Source organism: Thermobia domestica, chromosome 15 (genome assembly GCF_964235325.1).
Source record: "Thermobia domestica chromosome 15, izTheDome1.hap1.1, whole genome shotgun sequence".
NCBI classification, from domain to species: Eukaryota; Metazoa; Arthropoda; class Insecta; order Zygentoma; family Lepismatidae; genus Thermobia; species Thermobia domestica.
The window spans coordinates 30,302,691-30,310,489 of NC_137468.1; positions in this window are offsets into that span (position 1 = coordinate 30,302,691).

The window sequence follows — 7,799 nt, forward strand, 5'->3', positions numbered from 1 at the left end:
ACATCTCTCTGGGGTTTCATAAAGCAACAAGTAAGAAACATTCGATATCACACAATCACGACAACGCAGGAATTAGAGCAGCTGTGGAACACGTCTTCACCCTCGTGACTCCGGAGTATCTCCGCAAAACATCTACGAGAACTTGGGCAAAATTCAGCTGTATCACTACATGGATGGTGATCATACTGATGTTTATGACTCATAAGACTTCAAGGTAACTGTACAGACATTCTGCCATAACTAACACTATACTGTTGAAACTAAAGGGGTATACCCATTTCCGGACCACCCTGTAGAAATAATAATTGAAAAATTATAATTCTTCCACTAATTTCTAATTTATTGTCCTAAAAAAATGAGATAGGAATACCACACTTAGTTCCGGTATAGATGAAATCCAATGGAATCAACAGATTAGTTGTTGAAAGATTACAATTCTTTCATGATTTCCGTATAAATACAACATATGCCATAAAACTAGAGGAAACATAAACCAACCTGTGCTAGGTGCCACTAAAACGAAAGCTGTGTAACAGAGTAAGAGCAAGGTGAAGCTGGAGTGTGCCAAAAGGAAGCAGGAGCAAAAAACGACAGTATGTATACGCGTAGGCAAAAGTAGTGAAAACAAGTGAGTTTTCGCAATGATACCGAATTCCTATAGGAATTGTATTGATTTCACACTAGTACCGCTACATTTCTAATAAAATACAGATTTTGTGCACTGTGCAGAAATACTCTACGGGTGGTAAATAATATCTAATACAGTCATCTTTCATGTGCACTTATTATTTTAACCATCGTAAAGCACTTTCTAATGATTTTACACTAGTAGCCCAACAGTTATGAAAAAATACAGTTACATTATTTACTATTTTGATGCTACCACCTGCAGAAAATTATTATAAATATGCCTTTTCATGCAGAGTATTGAATTTTACCTGTAAATTTTCCAAAATGTGTTGTGTAAATGCACATGTTGAATATACGGTAGAGCCGCTCCTAAGTGGAAGGAACCTCTAGAAGAATCTAGATAATTCATTAGTTTGATGGTAGAAAAAAATGTTAAATGACAATTGACCTTAACTTCTCACCCACATAGAATCTGAGCGCACTACTCTGAAGAATTGGCGAAGCTAAAGGGGAACGTAGAAACCTAATCTCATATGGCTAAGAGCTTATACAGGGTGTCCAATATACAATGCAGCCCGGAGTTTAGGATAGTAGAACTTTTGAACCTGAAGTGATACACGTATAATGGTTATACCAAAATGAGGCCTTGTTCATACATATATTTTTAAACTAGGAAGAAACGATGAAGTACATTAGGAACAACACAGTGTGGTATAACCATTACTTGTGTATCACTTCAGGTTCAAAAGTTCTACTATCCCAAACTCCGGGTTGCATTTATATTGGACACCCTGTATTATACAACTCGTGTGTATAATATAAGATGAATGCTGGTATAACTCGTGTGTATTAAACTGAATGCTGGTAGGTGAAAATGAATTATGCTTTATTCCAGTCTTGTTACCTTATCCTCCAAACATACATCTTTGTAGACGTTTTGCAGTAGAGAGTATAGCACAATTCTCTATACATTTCCTTCTCTATATATTACAAACCTCCCCGATAAACATTACCTTTACGAAGACACATGACAAAAGAAGAGGATTGCGTGCTAGTGAGGAGTGCGATAGCTCGCTACCAGAAGGTTTAAATGAAGTAACCAGACGAAGTGTGTTCTGGGAGAAGGAAGCAGTTCTCCTTGGAAATTAGTCCCAGTATGGTCAGAGTAACTTTAATGGCTGGGATACAGCAGGATGGAAGGCAACAGGAAACTATTACTCTATTTTTCCCTAGTTTGCAGACATCAGAAAGAGAATGTGTGTGCAATAGTCTTTCGCAAGTCAAAATACAGTTCTGGAGGTAAAATATCCCCTCATTCGGATCTCCGGGAGAGGGATGTCTTGGGAAGAACTGTTGGACGAGAGAGTAACAGTATGGGAAACATAGATGGAGAAAGGAAAATAAGCAAGATCAAAAGGTTTAGGATAAGGACATGAAACGTACGTACTATGTCACAGGAAGGGAAGTTAGAATGTTTTAAAGAAGAAATGGAACAAAATAATCTGAAATTGGTGTTTGTGAAAATTTAGATGGGAACGTAATGGGGAATTGAACAGCGAAGGATATAGGGCGTTTCAGATAATGAAAATAGCAGTCATATTGGTGTGGGAATATCTTGGTAAACGACTAAAGAGAAGGTAATGAAAGTAGAATTTGTTGATGATAGAGTTATGATGTTAAGACTTAAAGTTAAAAAAGAGAGAGAGAGAGATCTAGTGGTGATACAGACATACGCACCGACAATTTCACATACAACCAAAGAATTAGAAGAAAATTGTGAGAAATCCCCTCACTTTCTAAAAAAAAAATTACAATGGGCAAAGGCAGGCACAGGGAACGGCGTGACGTCATGCGTCCCCTTACCTTTTCAGATACACTTTTACCCCTGGATATTTCAATGCAGTTGTGAGAGAAAAACAGGAAGCTAGTGTCATAGGCAAATATGGTTTGGGCGAAAGAAATTAAAGAGGGAGGGACTGCAATTTCTGTAGACAGAATTCACTAGTAATTTGGAACATTTGCTTCAATCAGTACAAGACAAGAAGATAAACATGGAAATTCTCAATAAACGGCCGAAGATATCAAGTAGACTATGTCAAGATTCAAGACAGGTAGCTTGAAGAACGCAAAGACTTTTCCCGGGGCCGACATTTTTTCTGATCATAACCTTGTGCTTGCTGATATTCAACTGAAGTTGAAAAAGAGGAAGTAAGAACTTTTTCGTTGAAAAACCCAAAGAAAAATACTCAGACGAGGAAAGGATGGGTGCATGTGGTAAAATACAGTGGGAGCTTATTAAACTTTGCATACCTCAGGCTGCAGAAAAAATAGTAGGTTACCGCGGACACAAAATGGCTAAGAAACTGGGTTACAAAACATATTGCAGAAAATGGTGGAAAAGAAGACGTGGAAACAGATTGATACAGAAGAGCGCAGAAACATGTACAGAAAATTAAACGAGTTATGAAGGGAAACAGACAGAGCAAGGGAAGAGTTTTACCAAAGAAAATGCGAGGAGATAGAGGAATTAGAAAGAGTGTGAAATATAAGGAAATGTACCAGAAAGTGAAACTTATGGGACTTCGGACGAAATAAGAGAGTATTACGATGGCAGTAGAGAATAAGGTAGTCAGCGGGGAGAAGTGAAATTTTAGGAAGTTGGATAGAATATGTTGAGGACTTATATGAGTGTAGAGATAGACCGTGTGGCCTAGATGTTGAAGCAGAAAATGAAGTATGCAAGGATGATAAAGGGTTTAGAATTTTTCGGGATGAGTTTGAAAAAGCCATTAGGAATATCTGATATTAGTAATGGAAAAGCAACCAGGATAGATAATATAACAATTGATTCATTATAAATATGGAAAACAAGGGCAAGAAAGAATTGTTTCGATTCTGCAATGAAATATATGAAACAAGAGAGTGGTCAAAAGATTTCCTGAAGACGATCATGATACCAATGGCTAGGAAATTGAACCAGGGAGATGTAAGGATTATAGAACTATTAGTCTCATATAGCATGCAGCAAAAACTTTGCTTCGAATACTGAACAGAAGGTTGTATGAAAGAACAAATGAAAAAGTAGAGGAGGAACAGTTCGGGTTCAGGGAAGGTAAGGGCACAAGAGAAGCAATTGGATTATTAAGAGTAATCAGTGAGAGGTTTATGGAAAAAGTGAAAGATTTGTATGTCGTATTTATGGATCTAGAAAAGGCTTTTGACCGAGTGAATTGGGAATTGTTGGTGTGAGTTCTAAAGAAGCTTGGGTTGAAATGGAATGATTGAAGACTCGTAAGATTTATATGTGAACCAACAAGTAAGTGTTAGAATAGGGAAGGAAATGATAGAGAGTGCAATTGGAAGAGAAGTTCGACAGGGATGCTGTCTCTCGCCTACATTATTTAATACCTATCTAGAAGAAAAGCGAAAAAGAGCATACATAATGAAGATGGCAAAAGAATCAAAAGATTAGAGGTAATGGATAAAAGGACTGAATACCTCAAAAAATAACAAAGGAACACCACATTTTATTGTAGTCAATTTTGCATCTTCATGACACAGTAAGTTATGTTAGAATATAATACAAATTAAACCAGACCTTGAAGCTCCTTTAAACTTTGATACATTAAGCTGCAGATATGGCAAGTTCCTTTTCTTAAAGCTAGAATATTGAAACAATAATTCTTTGAGCTAAGCAATCTGTAAATAGCATTGAAAATAAATATGCAAATACGAATACAAAGAAATCTTTAAAAAGACAAACCTCTAAATATTTTAACCGATTTTTAAAAGAGCATACTTTCCTGGTAGTTCCGCATAAATTTCGTCAGGATCAAATGATAATATTTGGAGCTAGACCGTCAAACACCTCAACAGATGTAGTGTAAAAAAAATAATTAACCGACTTAAATACGTATATGTCCGCGCATGATTTCGACGTAGATACGCGTACATTGATTTTATTTATTTATTTATTTTTTAAAGCGTATTCTTTCCTGGTCTCAGATAAGCTTCATAAGGATGTAGCAATAGTCTTTGGAGCTAGATCATGAAACTTCTCAATGACTGACAATGTTAATAAAGTAATTATGTGTATGAGCACACATAACTTCGATATAAGTGCACCGATTTTGATGATTCTTCTTTCGTTTGAAAGAATATGCTTTCGTAATGGTTCCATATAAGTTTCATTAGATCCGATAAAAATCTTTGGAGATACATTTGAAATTCTTCAACGGATGGCCGTGTTAATTAACCGACTTCATTGTCTATGTTCATGCATAACTCCAACAAAAGTTACCGTTAGTTTCAAATAGTATACTTTCTCGCAGGTTCCATATAAATTTTAACAGTAACTGATGACAATCTTTGGAGTTAGACCATACAAGTCCACAGATTATTTCAGGAAAGCAATTGAGGCATCAGATAACTCCATCTTTCGTTTCTAAGCAGTGCAGGCTTTGTTTACTAGATGGCCTTTACTAGATGTTTGAAAACAGAAAGGCAGTCAATTTCAATGGAAATTCATAGATTCATTTCTCCCCATTAATATATATATATATATATACAGTGGCGTATTTAGGGGGAGGGCTTCCTGGCTTAAGCCCCCCCGAAATCTTACTTACTATAGTAAAGTATATGAAATATCTTGCATAATTGTCACATTTTCAAGCAAAGCCCCCTTCCGAGTTAACAAAGCCCCCTCCGAAACAAAATCGTAAATACGTCACTGTATATATATATTTTTTCAGGTGGCATCCAGTGAGAAGGTATTGTACTCTATCTTCTGGGATTCCCAGGAAGTGATAATGTTCCACCCTATTTCGAAATGTCCAGTGTTGGGTAAGTTACTTGTAAAAATGTAACGCGTTACAAGTTACTTTACTTTCCCTTAAAATGTAACGCGTTAGTAACGCGTTACTTGCCCCAAGAAAGTAACTGTTAAGGCGGGTTTTCATCTGTCCTTTACCTCCGTGAGTTGCGAGCGATTCTGCTAAACAGCCAATGAAATCACGAATCGGAGATGGCGCGCTACACTCGCGTCAGAGTAGAAATTTGTTCAATTCTGACGGAAATAGCGCGCGTACACTGTTGTATTCACTGACTAACATGGCGGAGGTAAGAACAACGTTTGAAGAACTGCTTGTAGAACAAGTGAGAGAAAATAAAATTTTGTACAACCTTAAGCATCCGAAATACAAGGATTCAATATTAAGGACAAAAACATGGCATCAAATTGCTGAGAATATTGGTATCGATGGTTACTTTCTATTTTACGCATGCGCATTAGCTAGCGAGTAGAAATTTGGCGCAATACACGCACGGATGTATGAAAACGAAAATAATTTACGGTGAATACGCTACATGTGATGCTTCCGTTCTAACGCGAGCATGAAAATCCGCCTTTACCCTACTTTGAAAGTAACGCGTTACTTTCAGGTCCGAAAATTTGAATATGTAAAAAAATCTTATTACTTCAATTTTCTGTACTACTATTACTACTAGTACTACTACCACCACCATTATTATTATTATTATTATTATTATTATTATTATTATTATTATTATTATTATTATTATTATTATTATTATTATTATTATTCGGACCCAAGAGGAACGGGAATGGGGAATGGCGAAAACTTCATAACGAGGAACTACATAATTTATACGGTCTACCCAACATTGTTAGGGTCGTCAAGTCTAGGAGGCTTAGGTGGGCGGGTCATGTAGCTAGAATGGAAGAAAGTAGAGACGCTCTCAAAGTCTTGACTGGAAGACCAATCGGAAAACGACCATTAGGAAGACCTAGGCGCAGATGGGAGGACAATATTACAATGGATCTCGCAGAAATTGGAATACAAAGTAGAAACTGGATGCAGTTAGCTAAGGATAGAAGTCAGTGGAGAGCTTTTGTGAACGCGGCATTGAACCTCCGAGTTCCATAGGCCATAGAGTTAGTTAGTTATTATTATTATTATTATTATTATTATTATTATTATTATTATTATTATTATTATTATTAAACATTCTGATTTTGCCCAATCATCATAAATGTTTAGAACTCTAGATTGATAATAGTAGCGTTGCTATATCCTTTCATGCAGAAAGTTACTTTATTGGAAATGTGATGTGCTTCGCTGACTTTATAAACACAATATTGTACGTTCTGAATAGCTTTATGTAGATGCAAGAATAAATTCTTACTTGACAGCCATATGAACATTTTCATATAATGTAACAGACTAAAATGCCATACTACGTTAGAAAAAAATGACTGCTTATTATTATTCTACTAAATTAATTATATAATAATAACATTGTTATTTAAAAATTAAAAATACAGAATATAGAGCAGCATTGCACTATAACTAATAAAATAGCACATGAACTGAGGGGAATCAAAACTTGAAAGTAATTCTAAAATCGATATATGCTTTTTAAAGCTAGTTGTTCTACATACCATCAACAAACTATTTTCTAGTAATAAAGTAGACCTGCTCATCAGAAAACAGTTTATTCATATTATCCCCTTACTGTATATCGTTAATTATGGCACCCTAACTGTTGATAAGTATTTCTTGCTTCACTTCAGATACTTGACTTGTAAATTCTGTCCACCATCATCCTCAGTTTTTAAGAAAAAGTATTCTTTAATAAGTTTGAACTGTAAAATATTTTCGTTTTAGAACTTTATAAAAGCAACACCAATCAAAGTAGAATATACCACCATTCCACTTGTAGTTCATTTGCTGAATATATTGATTTGGAGCTGTCAAAATCTATGACAAAATCTTACAGGTGATTACAATCAGTACATGGGATTTTCCTCAGGTATACTCATCTTCCAAAAACAGCAAGTGGTACACGGTCGGTGACTGACTGTTGATCACTAACATAGTTCATGCTCCATTGTTCCATTCTGAGAAATTCACTTACAGGAAAGAAACATATGTTTCCAAAAAATATATATACATATATTGTAATTACTCATTCGAAATGTAACGCAAAAAAAGTAACGCAAACTAGGTACATTACTTAAAAATTTGTAACGCGTTACCGTTACAGTTACTTTGGTGAAAATGTAACGCGTTACTTGCGTTACGTTACTTCCCAAGACTGGAAATGTCATACAATTACGGGACATTTTTGGATATGGAATTTTTGCCAAA